Source organism: Delphinapterus leucas, chromosome 19 (assembly GCF_059928025.1).
Source record: "Delphinapterus leucas isolate spDelLeu-1000000601 "Yukka" chromosome 19, BTC_Dleu_Yukka2, whole genome shotgun sequence".
NCBI lineage: Eukaryota > Metazoa > Chordata > Mammalia > Artiodactyla > Monodontidae > Delphinapterus > Delphinapterus leucas.
In genome coordinates this window covers 61,507,947-61,528,262 of record NC_143147.1, presented here as the reverse complement: position 1 = coordinate 61,528,262, position 20,316 = coordinate 61,507,947, and the positions used below count along the sequence as shown (strand labels likewise).

The 20,316-nt window shown below is 38.6% G+C and overlaps 1 protein-coding gene across 12 annotated transcripts in view; it reads left to right on the top strand.

Annotated features, from left to right (window-relative positions):
- The window catches only part of TNRC6C (trinucleotide repeat containing adaptor 6C), a 129,639-nt gene that overhangs the window by 1,599 nt on the left and 107,724 nt on the right, over window positions 1-20,316 (top strand). The gene's annotated exons all lie outside the window — the stretch shown is intronic.

The following is a 20,316-nucleotide window of genomic DNA, read 5'->3' as shown; positions in this document are numbered from 1 at the left end:
TCCATTGTGTTGCTGAGGTTCGGGTTTTCTCCTGTATCCGGTGTTCACGTGGATGTGCTGCGGTGTAGGTGGCCAGTTTGATGATCACTGTGTAGAGGCTGCTACGTCTCTGAACGTAATTTGACCCCGCAGGAGGCTTATTTTATGCAAATTATTTCCTACATTTAGAATTGAGTAACTATGGGGATGAGTTGAGGCACTGGAAATGTGGCTTGAGTGATCTTCGAAGACAGTGGTGGCCAGTTTGAAATGTGTAGGGGGTGCGACAATTCTACGCATAGATTCCAGACTTCCTTCAATACTACATGAAGGAATAGAGGATAAAACGTAGCCCCAGGCCAGATGAACTTGGTTGGCAGAGGGCACCTTGAAAAAATTTACATTATTCCAGAACCATGGAAGGTGGTGAAGGTCTTTGAACACCTTTCTTTGTGGCACTCCTAGGATGCTTTGTTGGGGGAAATGATGCAAAATGAGGTTTTCAAAATGACTAACCCAGTTGTATTATCCGAATTAATTTTATTATTGGTGTTCACAGATGATAAACGTCTGAATAGTTGTTACTTTGTTCTGAGTCTTTCATATTCTTGTCCAAATCAGAGACCTTACTGTTTGGTACCTCTGATTTACTATTAAGGTATGAAATGAAATAAAGTTGACACTGAGGCTGTCATGAGACTTAATCCTAACCACTTCGTTTTGGATTCTGGCATTTAAATATTTTAGTAGTAACCTGGGGTACACGTCAAAGTTGATTTTAGGTTTTCCTCCTCACAGTGTTTATTGTTGTTCTTTTTCAAGTGGCATATGTTTTAACACTTTGACAAAGATTATTTTGTAACAGGTTTATGTTTATACTTAGTTGGCTCAGGAATTTTGGAACAAATAGTTGCCTTAGAGTGCTGATTCTGAGAGAAAGTGGAGCAAATTGTTTCATTTGACTCTCAATGATTAACTATAACTAAACCATGGAGGGAATATAGGAAACTTTAAATTACAGTATTTCTCACCACCACCACCTTTCTGTTAAACAGCCGGCTTTACGGAGATAAATTTGTGCTTTTGCAAATGCTGTCATCTGGCTCACTTCCAAAACCAAGCTGGAGGAGGAGGAGGTCAGGGCTGGAAAGGCGGCAGCCTTTTTCCTTACTGAAGAGAGCTTTCAGTTGGAAAGAAATGGAAGATAAAATTCCTACAGCACTGGCTGAGAATGGGTTGTTTGCATTACTTCCCAAACTCCAAGTGGGGGTGATAAGGTCCTGAATGTAAACTTACTATTGCTTGACTCAAGAAAGTGATGCTAATTTTAAACTTAAAAAAAGAGAGAGTACTAGTGAAAGTCTGTTTCTCTGTTATTTGATTTGAGCATATAGAATGTCTTTGACATCATATAACTTCTTTAACAACTTAACATTTTAAGGCTGAGAGCCATTTTAAAGACTATTTTATGGGGGGTATTTTTGGCCTTCCCCAGTAGGAATTAGATCCATGAGATTGCATGCTTATGTTTTCCATGATATGGACCTCTCAGTCAGGGTTTATTGTGTAAAGGTGATATCTGAGAAGATTTTGTAAGAAAGAAAATGGATTGGATGTGAAGTCTGAGGCTATTCCACATATCTGAATAGCATATGAGTTAGTTAAGATTTGGGGATGGAGCAAGCAAAGATTACTTAGCCAGAGCAACTGAAGCCTGTGTGGAAAGCATGAGAAATGGAGAGGTAGCAAGGGAATATGACAAGGGACAGATTTATAGAAAGCCTTGGAACCTGGGTAGGCTGAGGGAGCAGGAGGTGGAGCCCTGAGGAGGCAGAGCTGTAAGTGGGCAAGAACCAGGTAACTCTGTTTTTGTCTGTTTGTTTTGCTTTTCTTTTTCTGTGATTAAAACTGTTTTGGCTTCTTACTCCTGATTTTGAGACAATCAGGTGGGTTTTTACCTTTTATTCCAGCTTAATTTCAGAGGCTCTTCTGATGTTTTTTAAATTTATTTATTTATTTATTTATTTATTAGGTGAGCTGTAAGGAAATCTTTTCAAAGAGTATTAGTGTCGTGGTCTATTTTGTATGATAACTTGCTTCACGGTGAAGGTGACTGGATTTTATTTGCTTAATTAAGACAGTTAACATCTTAATTTTGTTTGAAGATGCCATAGATGTAAGTAGAGGGAGCAGAGTATGAAGCGGCCTTTTTTTTTTTTTTAGGACATTTTACAGATTTTCTTTCTTTAAGCCAGTCTGATCATGACTATCTACATTTTTACAAATTAGCTTTTATTATTTTTAAATTTTTTATTGGAGTATACTTGATGTACAATGTTGTGTTAGTTTCTGCTGCACAGCAAAGTGAATCAGTTATATATAGGTATATATATGTGTGTGTATGTGTGTGTGTATATCTATCTATCTATCTATCTATCTATCTGTGTATCTCCACTCTTAGATTCTTTTCCCATATAGGTCATTACAGAGTATTGAGTAGATCAAATTAGCTTTTAAATAATTGTGCATTCATGAGGAGAACATTCTTTACTTTGCAAAATAATATACATAAGCTTTAAGATGTTTTCAATCATAAACATTCAGCTTATACACAACTCTTCAGGAATATAATTACTTAAAAATATAAAGATTCCTTGTTGTCAGAAATAACTATAAAAGCTTACATAGAGAATGTATGTTTGACATTGAAACCAAAAAATGTGTACTCCTTGCCCAGTGAACTTGTTTGAATAACTTGATTAAAATAATCCTGTAACTTTTCTCTTGTGCAGATTATGTATTTGAACTGTAACTTATTTAATGAAAAGTAAAATAGTTATTTTTCAGTTCTCCAACTGGAATGTGACAAGGATTTGCGTGTTAAAAACATGGTGAAAATTCATACCCTTTGTGCTATTTTTGGAGTTTTACTAAAAATGAATTCTTTTCTTGGCCACACATGCTTTCAGAGAATGAAGAAGCTATTGCAGGGATGGAGAGCTGTTTGTTAAGAATGCATTCTTCCTCTGTAGCCCTCAGAGACTATAGAGCTGTGTGCAGAGCTGGACAATCTGGGCATCCAGCCATGAAACATCCCTGCTGTAGCACGGATAGTTGTTCGCACCCTCCTGAGCCCTCCGTGGCTGCAAACCACAACAGAAGGAATGGGCTTGGGAAAGCAGCGTTCACTGCTATTTTGAACTCTTAATATTCTGTGTGGCTCTCTGAGTTCCAGCTCCGCATTGGGACTTTGGTTTTCTAAGATGTAGTGATGGTTAAGGGTAGGCAAGAATACAGCTTCTGAAATATGTCTCTTCTAGGCCAATGGATTTCAACATTTGCTGTGGGAAATGAGGAGCAGCGGGTTGTCTGTCTCAGGGTCTCCCTCTCGTTTGCCTCTTTGTTGCAATACTTCTATCCTGTTGGGTAATGACCTGCCTGAAGACACATCACCTGGCCACTGGGCCTTGTGTACAGGGCCCAAAGGAGAGAGTCCTGTGGAGTCTGTCCTCCAGAGAAGAGAGCCTATGGGCTAGATAGGTACCATGTGGCTTAGATCCCACTCTACTTCCTCATAAACCTTTTTTTTCATAAACCGTTTTTGACACAAAATTAAAAAAAAATTTTATACAAAAATATGAAAATGGAAGAGTGTGCAGACATGTCAGCTCATCTTTGTTATAAGGTTACAGCATTTTCTGTGAACACCCATCTACTTGTATAAATCCAGGTGATCCCCTATGATCCTCTAGAATACAAACACCTGAACAGCTTTTTTTCTTCAATCTAAAGTCCTACTCTGTTTTCCTTCTTTAGAATGTTTTAGAAATCATTACAGTGTTCTATTTCATAATGCCCTTCCTCTGAAGGCCTGAAGTGCAAACCTACAATATCAAGTCAAATTATTCTTAGCGGTGGGATAACCCGTCTGTGACTGAGTCTTTTACTAACACACAGGCTGGCTAGTGCCAAACGTGGTTAGTGCCGAGGTGGTTATTGGGCGTATGTGTTTTGCCAGATTCATTTTATGTGTATAGTCTGGCTTATTAAGGATAAGATTTCTCACAGCTAAAATCAGTTGCTTGGGTTGAGTCTGTCAAAGGCATTGTTTATTTTTTATTACCAAAGATTTGTTTTTAATTTTTCTTTTAATAAACGAATAACTTAAGATAGCAACCAGGAATTAAAGTTAAGGTCTGAAGCTGGGAAATGGCAGCAGAGGCAAAACTTATCACCTTCCCAACCATTGGGACTGTGAAAAGATGTTAACGTCATGAATTGGGGGGGTGGGGTAGAATTACTCCTTTGATTGCATGTTTTCTCACACTCTATGTGAAATGCACGGGGGGGGGGGAAGTGTAGGAAGGGAATTTACAGCAATAGGCTTTATTCTTCAGGAGGCTGATGTTTTAAATGAGGTTTTGGGGGTAGGTGAGGGAAGCAGATGTTGGCTGTGTGGAAGCGAGTACATTTGAGTCACTGAGGACAGTGGAGAATTGTGTGTGCATGTTGGGGGGTTAGGAAGCATCCTCTCAGGTCGCCAGATCCCAGATTAAAAATAATCTTCAAATAGGTACAGCTAACATTTGAGCATCTACTGTGTGATAGTGTGCCAAGGATGTGAGTGTTTATCTTACTTAATCCTCACAGCACTCCCAGAAAATGGGTGCTTTAATTCTATTTTACAAAGGAGGAAAGGGAGGACAGAGAAGGAAATAAAAGATCCTACAGCTTGTAGGAAGTGAAGCCAGAATTTACACTCAGTCTACTTCAGAGCCCTCACACATGGATTAATAGCTTGGATTATAGTCTCTTTTCCTCTGGTCTGTGTCCCACTGATGCACTTTACGTATGTTTTCCATTCCTCAGCAGCAGCTTGTAAGGTAGGTAGTATATTGTGTTCATTTTCTAGATTGGGAAGCTGAGGCTGATGGAAGTTGAATAGTTTGCCCGAAGTTAGAGCCTTAATAACATGTCTAGGTCCTCTGATGCCAGAGTCTGAGCCACTTTCTAAAGCCCAAGCCTGGTCATGTCGTTCCTTCCTTTACAGAAATTTAATACCTTCTGTGTTCAGTGGCCACAGTGAAGATTGACCTCTCCCTGCCCTCCATGAGGTGTCCTTAGTGAGGGAGGCAGGCACCAAACAAGTAAAAACAAACAAAGCAAAAAACTGAGATACCAATTAAATGTCGTGAAGCTTCCTTAAGTTCACAGCAATCCACGTTGGTATATAATTATACAGCCGTGTTCCGCATCTCCCCTCTTGAAGCTGCATGTTAGCACGTGGGACGCTTAGAGAAGTCCAGCAGCAGAAGAAACGTTTACCTTCGTTAGCCCAGTCAGCCTTTCCCAGACTTATGTGACCACCAAACACTGTTTTCCCTTTGGTACTGCCTTGTAGTGTAGTTCAGTGGAACAGACTTGGGAATGTGAAAAGAGAGTGCCCAGTCATTCGAAAGAGGGAGGGGACCCATGGGTCACAGTGGTCAGGCAGAACTTCACTTGAAATGGGCCCTGGAAGATTGATAGATAGCATTTGGCTGGATGGAAAGAATATTCTACAAGGAGACGAATGGGCAAGCCATGTTTGGGGAACATTTTGGCAAGTACCTAACCATAGCAGCTGGAGCTCAGTATTTTTATTGAATAAGTGAACACCGAGACCTAGCTGTACGTGGAGTTTTCATGTTGGCAGTGAGGTTTAGAAGGGGTTATATGGGTAGAATCTCCATTCTTTGGCTGGTTAGGAACTTTTGATGGTTGTTGATGGGCATGATATTGAACCAAGTGGTAGATTAGAAACTTGCATGGAGCTGATACACAGTGGATGGTTGGAGGGGAGATTGGAAGCATGAAAACCATGGCTGTTGTGGTTGTCTGTCAGGCGATGCGAGCTTGGACAAGCATAATGGTAGGGGCACACTGAAACGGTGTTAGGAAAAATCAGCAGGACAAAATAATACCAAATGATTGGTGTGGGCTGTTGGAAAGAAAGAATTCTAAGAGGTCAGACACACTGTGCTCGCTGCTCTTTCGGGGATGTTCCAGAGAGGCTTTAAATTAAGTAAATAAAGAAGCTATTGTTAAACTGTTTGATTAAATACATAAATGAGTCCTTTTAAAACGCTGATCGGGGAAAGATGGCACATAATATAGCAGTTTTAGGAGAGTTTATTGTTTGAGGTTCTGGGGTGGGGATTTGACTCACAAGCATAAATCCCAGTATGTAATGAGCCATGTAATAATAGGGTTCTGCTGTTAATTATGGTGAGTACTCTCAACGAAATTGAATTTTCTTAGTACCATCCCTGTAAAAAAAAAAAAAATCTTAACTCAGACTTTATATAACGGTCCCAGATAATATTGTAAACTTTATGGATATGGAATATTGACAAAAGAAAGGGAGAAAACAAATCTTAAGTATTTCCAGAAAATATGAGATCAGATTATAATGTAAGTAGTATACCAGTGTTCATGGTGGCTGTGTTGAAGTTACTAGAACTTTTTAAGTTAGGTGAATTTATTAGAAGTGATAATATGTTCTTTATTAACAAAGAAAAAAATTAAAGCAACAAAATAGACTTTTTTCTTTTTTTACTCCTCTAGAATGGGGTGGGGAAGCTTTAAAACAGACAAAAATATTATTTATTTGCCACATTCAGGTGATGAATAAGAACTTTAGCCACTGTTGTACCTTTGTATGTATTATGGTTTTGCATTTAATTGATGAGCACTATTTATTCTCCCTGTTCATTTTGGACTCTAAACCCCAGCATAGCCACTTATAGATTAGTGCTTTGCAAAAAAGCCTTAATTATCATCATCATTTCTCTATTAGGTTTTGAGTTCCTTGATAGCAGGGATAATAATGTTTTTGTCTTTGTAATATCTACAGTATTTTGTGGATACTAAGGTTAAAAAATTTCAATTTTGAGTCGTTTGTTTCTTCAGAGATGTTGCTTCCACAGATTATCATAGGGGGAAGGGAAGAGATTGATAATGACTACTTTTCCTCTGCCTTTTTTTTTTTTTTTTTTTTTTTAGTCTTTTTAGGATAGTGCCCCACCATATTTTCAGCTAGTCAGCCCAGCATGGGAGCACGGGATGCACCTGCAGGTGTGAGTAGAGTTATGCGATAAGTCCATCTTAACAGTCCTCGGTGGAATGCTTTGCACTGTGTTTTCTGTGGGTACCTGTAGGAATGGGCAGTTCTCTTTCCAGGTCTCTGGGCATTGCCAGTAAGTGCCACCAACAAAATTGTAAAGAAGTAATATGTGACATTTCTTAACGACATTTGAACTTTAGGTATAATTCCTGGTTTGCCTTTCACAGATCAGGTGACTATCATTAGATACTAGCCATTGGAAAAATGAGTGTTATAACTAATAGGATCATTCTGGCCAATCCACAATGTCTGGTTAGCATATATTAAATGTATTTTTCTATACTCCTCTAGGGGGACTCTGGAAATCAGATCGAATTTTTAAAGGATGTTGTCAAAATTCTTTTTCTTAAAATCAATTTATGTTAACTATAATTTAAGTACTCTTTTAGCACAGTTATTAAATGTGGTTAATTAGTTTACACATATGCCTATTTAGCCTTTTTTTTTTTTTTTTTTTTTTTTTTTGCGGTACGCGGGCCTCTCACTGTTGTGGCCTCTCCCGTTGCCTAGAACAGGCTCCGGACGCGCAGGCTCAGCGGCCATGGCTCACGGGCCCAGCCGCTCGGCGGCATGTGGGATCTTCCCGGACCTGGGCACAAACCCGTGTCCCCTGCATCGGCAGGCGGACTCTCAACCACCAGGGAAGCCCCCTATTTAGCCTTTGATGGCAGAATTTTGATTATGTAGATCCCATGGCCTAAGAAAATGGGCTTTTCTCTTTAGCTTGTGGTCTTCCAACTAAATCTCAAATTAGTGGACATTGATTTCAGAATTCAGCCTTTAGGATTACTCAGAAGTTTTTCTTGCCTTTTATTTGTCTTTCCTGTAACCCTCCCCCTCCGCTTTTTTCATTTGCTCTTTTCATTTTTTTTTTTCTCTCCTGAAACTTTGCACTTCAGAGATGGGAGTAAAGGCTTATCTTGAGGCAATAGGATGAACAGTGTGCTTTCTTTCATTTCCATGTATTGTTGTTTTGCTAAGCCTGTTTGCTCTGAGGATATAAAACCACAACTGGAGAAAGGATTCCAAACTTCATAATAGCTATATTTTTTTGAGTGCTTGTTGTGTGCCAAGTACAGGGCACTTAATACATTACCTACTTTATTCTCATCAATAGATGTGGAAACCAGGGCACCTCAGAGAGGTCAGGGCTCCCTGATTGCTGGGACTGTGCTCCTGGCTGTTCAGTTGTCCCCCCTCATTCAGATGGACAGAGTGATTTTTATTACCATTAAAGATCTAAGAGATCAGGACTTCCCTGGCAGTCCAGTGGTTAGGATTCCTCACTTCCACTGCAGGGGCCACGGGTTCCATCCCTGGTCGGGGAACTAAGATCCCGCATGCTGCGCAGCATGGCTTGGGGCCCCAAATTTGATGTGTGGCATTTGGCTTCTTTTAATTTTAAAAATTTACCAAATGTTAACATAAATTACCTGTGTCTAATGGGTTCATAGATAGCCCCAATATCAGTAGTATCATTTTGGGCTCTAAAAGTACATTGAAAGAAAAATAACTTTGATGTGTTTATAAGAAATGTTATTTCTCTTGGAAAAACCTGATAGTGAATTCTTTTTTCTCCCTGATTTCTAAGTCTGGCATCCAGAATGCAGCTGAGGCAGGAGCATGTCTGTGAGACAAACATAGATCTCCTGAAATCTTATGGATTACTTTTTTTTCTGCCACAGCAGCAGGTTTTTCTTAAAACATTGTTTGAAATTTAACATTACTGAAAATTTTAAGCCTGCTTAAAGGGATTCTAGTTTTGATTCAAATTATAAAAAGTAAGGCATTTTAATGAAAATCTGTGTCACCTTGACACTAGGATGCTTTAGTTATTAATGGGATAAGCTAGAAGTAAGGTGCCTTTGATATATATGAGCAGTGTATGATAACTGTCTGTCTTCTGTCTAATTCAACTACTTCCTACTACTTCCTGTTCAATCTCACATTTCAGTTGGAAAGCAATTTCCTCACTTGACCCATTTTTCTTCTGTATTGTGTCTTTCTTCCAGTTCTTCAACACAGAGTTTGAAGGAATGGAGTGTTGTAAACCCTAACAAGGTGAAGAGATTAAGATACCTGCTTTGGAATAAGCATATTCTCTTTTATTTCTTCCTTTGGCTCTCTGGTTGGAGGGATAATGGTTTTGCTTGTTTACTTTCATGTCACAGTTTTCAGAAGAGATACATATTGAATGACTGAGAATGGTAGAGAGGCATATGGGTAAAGAAAAACACAGGTGTGTGGGGGTAAGGATCTTGTTTTAGTAACGTGGATAATTTAAGGATATTATAATTTTAGTAAATATATATGCAGTAAGCCTGGCATTAATAAATCTATATTGTAAAATGTCTATTTATCTGGAGACCTGGGTCTCTTGATATCATTATCTTGTTATCATTAATGCCACCATTAGTCACAGGTTTGACGTTATCATGTGATGACATTTGTTTCGCACCCATGGCTTTATAGAGTGCTTGAATTGGCTTCTGTCCTTGCCAGATCAAATTCTAAATGTCCTAACATACCTAACAGAACACCAGTCTCTTTCCTGAAACCGTCTCTAAGTTCACTGTGTAAACTTTCTCTTTTCTGTCTACACTTACGCCTTTGGTGACCTTATTCAGTCCTGTGACTTTAAATACCATACATACCCTGAAGACTCCTATGTTTTGTTTTGCCAGCCTGGGCTGCTCCCAAGACTCAGTATTTGCATAGCTAGTTGCCTTCTCCACATCTCCACATGACTGTTTAGTGAGCATTTCCACCCCACAGGGTCAGGACCTGACTCCTGCTCTTGCCTCCGCATCCACTCTGCCTGTACTCCTCCCTGTCTTACTCGAGAGCACTTACATCCTTCTAGTTGCTCCAGGCTCAAACTTTGGAGTCCTCCTTGGGCCCCTCTTTCTTTCCATGTACAGTACATAGGACATTAAACAGGTGATTTTCAAGTAGTCCATGGGTCAAAGAAGAGATCACAAGGGAAAGTCAGAAAATACTGTGAACTGAATTTAAAAAAGAAAACACAACATATCAAAATTCATGTGATGCAGCTAAGCTGTACTAAGAGGGAAATTTATAGCTTTAAATGTCTATATTAGAAAAAGAGAAAGATCTCAAAGCAATAATTAAAGTTTCTACCTTATGATTCCAGCAACTGAAGAACAAACTAAACCCATAGCGAGCAAAAAGAAGGAAATAAAGATTAGAGTGAAGTCAATGAAACAGAAAACAGTAGAAAAGATCAGCAAAACCAAAACCTGGTTAATTGAAAATATCAACTAAATTGAGAAACCTGTAGCTAGATTGACCAAGAAAAAGAGAGAAGATACAAAGTAGCAAAATCAAGAATGAAGAGGGGACTTGAGAACTGATCTTGCAGAAATTAAGTAGATACTCTGAATAACTTTGTGCAGACAAGTTAGACACCATAGATGAAATGGACAAAATTCTAGAAACAGACAAATTACCAAAACTGACTCAAGAAGAATGAAAAGTCTGAATGGACATCCAACAAGTAAAGAAACTGAATTAGCGATTAACAATTTGGCACAAAGAAGAGCCCAGGTCATCTGGGCTTCACGGATAGATTCTGTCAGGCATAAAAAGAACTAATACAAAGCCTTCACAAACATTTCCAGAAAATACAGGAGAAAGAAACACTTCCCAGCTGATTCTGAGGCCAGTACTGCCATGATAACAAAGCCAAAGACATCATAAAAAAATTAAACTACAGCCCAATATCTCTCATCAATGTAAACACAAAAATCTTCAGTCTAATATTAGGAAGCCAAGTCCAGAAACATATAAAAAGGATTATGACCAAATGGGATTTATCCTAGGACTGCAAGTTTGGGTTAACATCCTAAAATCACTTAATGTCGTACATCATATTGATAAAATCAAAGACAAAACCACATGGTCATCGCAATAGACGCTGAAAGAGCATTTGACAAAATTCAGCTCCCATGTATGATTTAAAAAAACAAAAAAACCTCTCAGCAAATTAGGTAAAGAGAACTTCTTCAACTTGATAAAGGGTATATAGGAAAAACATACAAAACACAAGGAGTTAACTCATATTTGAGGGTGAGCAACTAAATGCCTTCTCCCTAAAGTTGGGAACAAGACAAGAATGTCCATTCTCCTCACCTCTATTCAACATTGTACTGGAGATTCTAGCCTGAGCAGTCAGGTTAAAAAAAAAAAAAAAGGCATTTATTGGAAAGGAAGAAGTAAAACTTTGGCATGATTCTGTATGTAGAAAACCCTAAGGAGTTCTTACACACACACACACACACACACACACACACACAGCTACTAGAACTAGTAAACAAGTTCAGCAAGGTCACAGAATACAAGATCAGTATATGAAAATCATTTGTACTTCTGTATACTAGCAAGCAATTTGAAAATGAAATTAAGAGAACAATTTCACTATGGCATCAAAAAGAATTAAATACTTGAGAATAAATTTAACAAAAGAAGTGAAAGACTTGGACACTGAAAACTGCAAAACATGGCTGAGAGAAATTAAAGAAGATCCAAATAACTGGAGAAACAGTCTGTGTTCATGGATGGGAAGACACAGTGATGTTAATATAGCAGTTGTCCCTAAATTGATCTATAAATTGAATGCAGTTCCCATCAAAATCACAGAAGGCTTCTTTTTTGCAGAAATTGACAAGCTGCTTCTAAAGTTTACATGAGAATGCAAAAGACTTAGAATGGCCAAAATCATTTTGGCAAAAAACAAAGGAAGGTCTTAAAATTTCCAATTTAAGAATATACTATAGGGGGACTTCCCTGGTGGTCCAGTGGTTAAGACTTGCCGCTTCCACTGCAGGGGGCGCGGGTTCAATCCCTGGTCTGGAAACTAAGATACCACATGCGGTGTGGTGTGGCCAAAACAAATAAGCAAACAAAAAGAATATACTATAAAGCTAAAGCAATTAAGACAGTGTGGTACTGGCACATGGACAGACATATAGACAAATGGAGCAGAATTGAGTGTTCAGAAATAAACCTTTATCTTTATGGTGAATTGATTTTTGACAAAGGTGCCAAGGCAGTTCAGTGGAGAAAGGATAGTCGTTTGAATAAATGTTCTAGGACAGTTGGCTGTCCATATGCAAAAAACAAAAAAAAGGTGATTTAGACCTCACACCATATGCAAAAATGAACTCAGAGTGGATCATAGACTTAAATGTAAAAACTGAAACTATAAAATCGTTAGTGCAGGAGAAAATCTTCAAGACTTTTGGTTAGACAAAGAGTTCATAGATAAAACACCAAAAGCATGATCCAAAAAGAAAAAAGTTTATAAAGTGGACTTCATCAAAATTTAAAATATTGTGCTTCAAAAGATACCATTAAGAACATGAAAAGACAATCCACAGACTGGAAGAAAATATTTGCAAATCATACAGCTGATAAAGGACTTGTTTCAGATTATATAAAGAACAACTCTTGTAACCCAATAATAAGACAAAATACCCAGTTAAAAATGGACAAAGGATTTCAGTAGACATTCACCAAAAAAGGTATACAAATAGCTAATGAGCACATAAGATGCTCAACATCATTAGATTTCAGGAAATGAAAATTAAAACCATATCCACTTCATATCTACTAGAATGGCTACAATCAAAAGGGCAGGCAATAACAAGGACTTGAAGAAACGGGGAACCTCATCCATTGCTGGTGGGAATTGCTTGGTGCAGCAGCTTTGGAAAACAGTTTGGCAATTTCTTAAAAAGTTAAACATAAATTTAGCCTATGACCCAGTAGTTCCTTTCCTACATATCTACCCAATACAGATAAAAACATATCTTCACACGAAAGCATGAACATGGAAGTTATTCATAATAGCCAATAAGTGGAAGTAATCCAAACTACCATCAACTGGTAAATGGGTAAATGAAATGTGGATATCCATATGGATATCCATACAATGGAATATTAGTCAGCAATACGAAGAATGAAGTTGGGATACATGTTACAGTGTGGATGAATCTCAAAAACATTGTACCAGTTGAAAGCAACCAGATTTCATTTACGTGATATTTCCAAAAAGGGCAAATCTGTGGGATCCAAAAGTGTGTTAGTGGTCGTGTGGGGCTAAAGGTGAGAGTGGGGATTGGCATGAAGGATCTTTGGTGGATAATGAAATCGTTTGAAAACTGGATTATGGTTATGGCTGTATAGCTCTAAATTTACTCTGCATCTTTTTTTTTTAAGAAGGAAAAATGCTATCTTAAGGCTTTGATGCATGTTAAAATATATATACTAATTATCAGGCATTTTCATCTTATTTTTTATTAAAAATATGAGAATTGTTCTTTGTGTGTTTTGTGGGTTTTTTTGGTTTTATTTTGGGGGTATATTACCATTGCTATTTAATGTTCTTTATAGTCAAGGTGTTAATGGATTAGCGACCAGCATTATATCTTGTATATCTGCTGCATTTCCAAGAATGAGTCTTAACTAATTTAAGCTATTTAAAATTTGCAGATCTTTGGGGTTTAAAGAGGAGAAAACTGGGGTTTATAGAGGAGAAAACTGCGATCCAAAGAGGTGGTGTGACTTGCGTAAGATCAGACAATCCTGGGTTCAAACCCAGGTCTTGCCAAAAAAACCCCACTAGCTTTATGTCTTTTGACATAGGTAAATGAGCAAAGAAAAAGATAATTTATAAAAGAGACTAGTAATCAAACATTTAAAAAATTTATCTTGCCAGTAGTCAAAGAAAAGCAAATTAGAGAAACCAGAAAAATTTTTTGACATATTCAGTTGGCAAAGCTCAAATATAATCCTAGGGAGAATGAGAAAAGAATCTTCCACTCATATGGTGCTAGTGAAAATGTGGCAGTGAAAATGGGTACAAACACCTGTAGGCAGTGAAAATGGTAGTACATATCAAAAGATTCAAATACCTTAATACCCCTAGTGAGATTATTTTGGGGGCATCTTTATTAAGGTATTTTTCCCCACATATACTAAACTGCACATATTTAAAGTATACCATTCAATAAATTTTTATATACCTTTGAAACCATCCCCACAATCAAGGCAATGAGCGTATCTGTTGAGGTTAAGTTTTGAAGTATGTTGGTAGGAGTAGTGGGACAGTGCACTGGAGGGGGATGAGAAGCAAAATTTTAAAACCACATGACCACTGGAAAACGATGGTAGAGGGAATGGGGATGCCTTCCTTATAATTTTGCCCATAAAGGTAAGCTACACATAGCAGTTTTTGAAATATTTGTCATTCTTGTAGGAAGGCAATTATCTCTTAAATATTATTTAATCAAACCTTTCCTTTTGGGGCTAAAATCTATTCTTTTGAAAATATAGAAAAGCATTGTGGTTAAGAGATTTGGGGACTTCACACACAAGTAAAGTTTTAACAGCAGAAGTGGGAGCTGACATATGGTTGCCGTCTTTTTTTTTTTTTAATTGTTTCATTTAATATTTATTTGTTTATTTATGGCTGCATTGGGTCTTAGTTGCGGCACGTGGGATCTTTTGTTGCAGCGCGTGGGCTTCTCTCTAGTTGTGGCGGGTGGGCTCCAGAGCACATGGGCTCTGTAGTTGCAGCACGTGGGCTCAGTAGTTGCGGCATGTGGGCTTAGTTACCCTGCGGCATGTGGGATCTTAGTTCCCCGACCAGGGATCAAACCCACGTCTGCTGCATTGGAAGGTAGATTCTTAACCACTGGACCACCAGGGAAGTCCCGGGGGTCCCGACATTTGAGTGAAAACCACCATCATCTGCTCTTATCATTATTTTATAAAACAAAAGACGTTCCCATGCAAAGAAGTAGAAAGGACACCATCTTAGAGGAGAGTTATATAAATTAAGTGAATGTAACTTTGTGAAAAATGTTCCTCATCCTTATTTTTCTAATTTTGTGGCGTTATCTGGAGTTACTTGATAGTGGGGTTGGTTTCACAGCTGTGTACATATATCAAAATTTACTGAATGGTATACTTTAAATATGTGCAGTTCATTCTCATTAACTGACAACCAGCATTTGAGGACCACTGGTATAAGCATGGTCTTGGGAGTATAAATTCTGGGATAGATTTCTGGGAATGCCACTTATCAGCTCAGTGACTTAATTTCTCTGAGCCTTTGCTCATCTGGAAGAAGTGGATAATAACGCCCACTACAGGGTTACTATACAGATTAAATGAGATAGTGCATAAATTTGATACATTGTAGGTACACGTTATCTTCCCTGTATTCAGCCCTGCCAAGTCTGTTCCTCCCTACCACACATTTGTGCTATCATCTATTTGTGTGTATATTACTGTAATTTCAAAGGAGTGATTCAAGTCTAGAGAGTGGTATTGTTTTAACCCTATCATAGACATGACCATAGTAATCACTTTAGTATGATTTGTCAGGTGTGGGAGGGGGTTGTTTTATCCAGAAAAGATCCACAGATGGCCTATAAAATTATTGCTTGAACAAAAGGCATGGAATAGAGATTGAATTTGTACTCTTTGTAGACTGTTGGGATTTGTTCTTGTGATGATTATATTGTCTGTTTAATTTACTGTATTTCACACAGAGAAACCCCATTCAGGGTTCCAGAAGTGCTTATTAAATCGATTGTCTGTGGCATTTAATTATCGTAATGTGGTAAAACTTTGTTCAGTACGATCAGATACCTAAGAAATATACAGTCACTCAGTCACACATGTTAAAGAGAGAAAGGAGAGGAGGAGAGTAGAGTGAGCAATAATATCCCCTTTTCAGTTCCACTAATATCTTTCTTAGATCTGTAATCTCCAGTACTTTTAAAGCTTTGGGTAATGAAAAGCAACTTCCTGATTCAAGAATAGTAGTTATTTATGCCCTGGTGCGAAACAAAAAGACAGCTTCTTAGGTCAAAAGGAAACATTTATTGAGCCTTAACCTTGTAGTAGGACAGGATCTTAACCTTTTAAGTAGTCACAGAACCCTTTGAGACTCCAGAAAACCTAAATGGAATGAAGAAGAAATTTTAATTATAAAAATTTCTCTCCAGAAAGTTTCTTCTTTTCGATAATGTTAATAAAATTCTTTCATGGGAATTCCCTGGTGGTCCAGTGATTAGGACTCGGTGCTTGCCAGGGCCCAGGTTCAATCCCTGGTTGGGGAACTAAGATCCTGCAAGCCACGCAGTGCAGCCAAAAAATAAAAAATAAAAATAACATAAATTCTTTTATACTTTTTAATATTTACTATTTAAATTGTCTCAGAATTTTAAAAAGAGGGAAAGCTATTGACTTTCCTTTGTGAAGCTAGCATAATTATATCAAAAGCATGAAAACAACATCAACAAAGCTATCTTTAGATTTCTATTAACATAAATATAATCTGAGAATCTTAAGTAATTTACAGAAAGTATAATTCATCAGTGTTAGCATTATTTCTTTAAAATCTCTTTCTAAAGAGCATTAGAGACATGCAGTAGCATAAGATTATCTTAACTGCTACCTGGAAAGTCACTGAGTAAAATTCAATATCCCTTAGACTCCTGCTTCTGGCTAAGGCAGACTAGCTGTATCAGACCACCCCTGATGCCAAGAACTAAAAAAGTTAGGTGGAATATAAAAAGCAACTCTTTGAAGGCATTGGAAGCTACCAGGGTATTGAGGACTTATTTATTTATTTATTTATTTATTTATGGCTGCGTTGAGTCTTCGTTGCTGCACGCGGGCTTTCTCTGGTTGTGGCGATTGGGGGCTACTCTTCGTTGCAGTGTGCGGGCTTCTCATTGCAGTGGCTTCTCTTGTTGCGGAGCACGGGCTCTAGGTGCGCAGGCTTCAGTAGTTGTGGCCCACGGGCTCAGCAGTTGTGGCCCGTGGGCTCTAGAGCGCAGGCTCAGTAGTTGTGATGCACGGGCTTAGTTGCTCCGCGGCATGTGGGATCTTCCCAGACCAGGTCTCGAACCGATGCCCCCTGCATTGGCAGGCGGATTCTTAACCACTGCCCCACCAGAGAAGTCCCAGCATTGAGGATTTTGAGGGGCCAAGATCTCCCAAAAGAAGGGAGGTAAGAGGCAGAATAAACATTTGCTGCCACATGACCCCTCAGAGACATTTGCCAACTCAAAAGCTGTAACTGAAGAGCTGAACTGAAAACTGAGGCTGAGAAGCTAAGTAGAGTGTTCAGACTTGGCGGAGTGGGGGGGGCCACAAGAGAGATGTCAGGGATGACAGTGGGGAAAGGACCCTGGTAAACATCCCAGGCTCTTGGCTGGGCCTCCCTAATTGCTTTCCCCCACCCCCAAACAAAAGTTTTATTCTAGGAGTAATGATGAACATAAAGATCATCCTGAAATCCAACCCTTGCAGAAACTGAAACTTACTTTTGAATTGGTTAAAATAGATTAAAGTGATTTCACCTCTACTCTGAAGTGCCCGTCAGAAGCAAAAGTAAATAAATGTTTGCTAGAGGAAGATAATATCATCCAGTCTCAGATATCGCCACAGTTTTTCCATGCAGTGACTAACATTCAGTCTGAAACTAGGCATGTAAAAATACTGAATATCATAAATCACAGCAAGATCCTTTCTGACCCACCTCCTGGAGAAATGGAAATAAAAACAAAAATAAACAAATGGGACCTAATGAAACTTCAAAGCTTTTGCACAGCAAAGGAAACCATAAACAAGACCAAAAGACAACCCTCAGAATGGGAGAAAATATTTGCAAATGAAGCAACTGACAAAGGATTAATCTCTAAAATTTACAAGCAGCTCATGCAGCTCAATAACAAAAAAACAAACAACCCAATCCAAAAATGGGCAGAAGACCTAAATAGACATTTCTCCAAAGAAGATATACAGACTGCCAACAAACACATGAAAGAATGCTCAGCATCATTAATCATTAGAGAAATGCAAATCAAAACTACAATGAGATATCATCTCACACCAGTCAGAATGGCCATCATCAAAAAATCTAGAAACAATAAATGCTGGAGAGGGTGTGGAAAAAAGGGAACACTCATGCACTGCTGGTGGGAATGTGAATTGATACAGCCACTATGGAGAACAGTATGGAGGTTCCTTAAAAAACTACAAATAGAACTACCATATGACCCAGCAATCCCACTACTGGGCATATACCCTGAGAAAACCATAACTCAAAAAGAGTCATGTTCCACAGTGTTCGCTGCAGCACTCTTTACAATAGCCAGGAGATGGAAACAACCTAAGTGTCCATCATCAGATGAATGGATAAAGAAGATGTGGCACATATATACAATGGAATATTACTCAGCCATAAAAAGAAACAAAATTGAGCTATTTGTAATGAGGTGGATGGACCTAGAGTCTGTCATACAGAGTGAAGTAAGTCAGAAAGAGAAAGACAAATACCGTATGCTAACACATATATATGGAATTTAAGAAAAAGAAATGTCATGAAGAACCTAGGGGTAAGACAGGAATAAAGACACAGACCTACTAGAGAATGGACTTGAGGATATGGGAAGAGGGAAGGGTAAGCTGTGACAAAGTGAGAGAGTGGCATGGACATATATACGCTATCAAACGTAAAATAGCTTGCTGGTGGGAAGCAGCCGCATAGCACAGGGAGATCAGCTTGGTGCTTTGTGACCAACTAGAGGGGTGGGATAGGGAGGGTGGGAGGGAGGGAGACGCAAGAGGGAAGAAATATGGGAACATATGTTTATGTATAACTGATTCACTTTGTTATAAAGCGGAAACTAACACACCATTGCAAAGCAATTGTACTCCAATAAAGATGAAAAAAAAAGAATATTGAGCACAGTTCCTTGTGCTATACAGTAGGTCCTTGTTGGTCATGGATTGAAAATAAATCATTAAACTTTCAAAAAAAAAAAAAAGACTGAATATCAAGAGAAAAGACAGACAATAAGGACACCCACAGAAGATCCAGGTATTAGGGTTATCAGACTTGGACTTTAAGATAACATCAATTAATATGCTCAGAAAATTTAATGACATAAGAGTTTCAGCAGAAAACTGGAAACTGGAAAAAACTGGAAAATATTAAATGGAAATTCTAGAATTGAAAAGTACAATAACAGAAGGGTTCCATAACAGATTAATCACAGCTGAAAAGAGCATTCATGAACTGGAAGACAGATTAGAAGAAAATATCCATGCTAAAGCACAGAGACAAAAGGATAAAAAAGGAAAAGAAAAAATACATAGACAAATGGGACACTTTGCTGTCTAAAATACTTATATTTGGAGTCTCAGAGGAGAGGAGAAAGAAGGTCAAAAGTAATATTTAAATGGCTGAGAATCAGGACTTCCCTGGTGGTCCAGTGGTAAAGAATCCGCCTTCCAATGCAGGGGACGCGGGTTTGATCTCTTGTCGGGGAATTAAGATCCCACGTGCCATGGGGCATCTAAGCCCGTGTGCCACAACTACTGAGCTCATGCACCTCAATGAGAGAGCCCGCATGCCACAACTACAGAGCCCACGTGCCCTGGAGTCCACGTGCCACAGCTAGAGAGAAGCCCACGCACCACAACGAAGAGCCCTCACGCTGTAACAAAAGATCCTGTATGCCTCAATGAGGATCCCGCACGCTGCAACTAAGACCTGACGCGGTCAAAAAAGAAAGAAATTTTAGAAATGGCTGAGAATCTTCCAAAACTGATGAATGCTATCAAGCCGTAGATTTAAGAATCACTATGGGGCTTCACTGGTGGCGCAGTGGTTGAGAGTCCGCCTGCCAATGCAGGGGACGCGGGTTTGTGCCCCGGTCCGGGAAGATCCCACATGCCGCGGAACGGCTGGGCCCGTGAGCCATGGCAGCTGAGCCTGTGCATCCAGAGCCTGTGCTCCGCAACGGGAGAGGCCACAACAGTGAGAGGACCACTTACCAAAAAAAAAAAAAAAAAAAAAAGCTAATAGAGAAAGAGAGGGGAAATGGAATAATAAAAAAATACTGGTCCAAAAGAAGACAAGAAAGGAGAGAAATAAAGTGTAAAACAAGTAGTAAAATGGTCAATTTAAGTGATATCAGACAAAATAGACTTCAAGGCAATACACATCCCTAGAAATAAAAAAAGGAAATTTGAAATTTTGTAATGCAAAATGAGTTAATCCACTAGGAAATTTGTATGCACATAATAAGATAGCTTCAAAATACATAAAGCACAAATCAACAGAA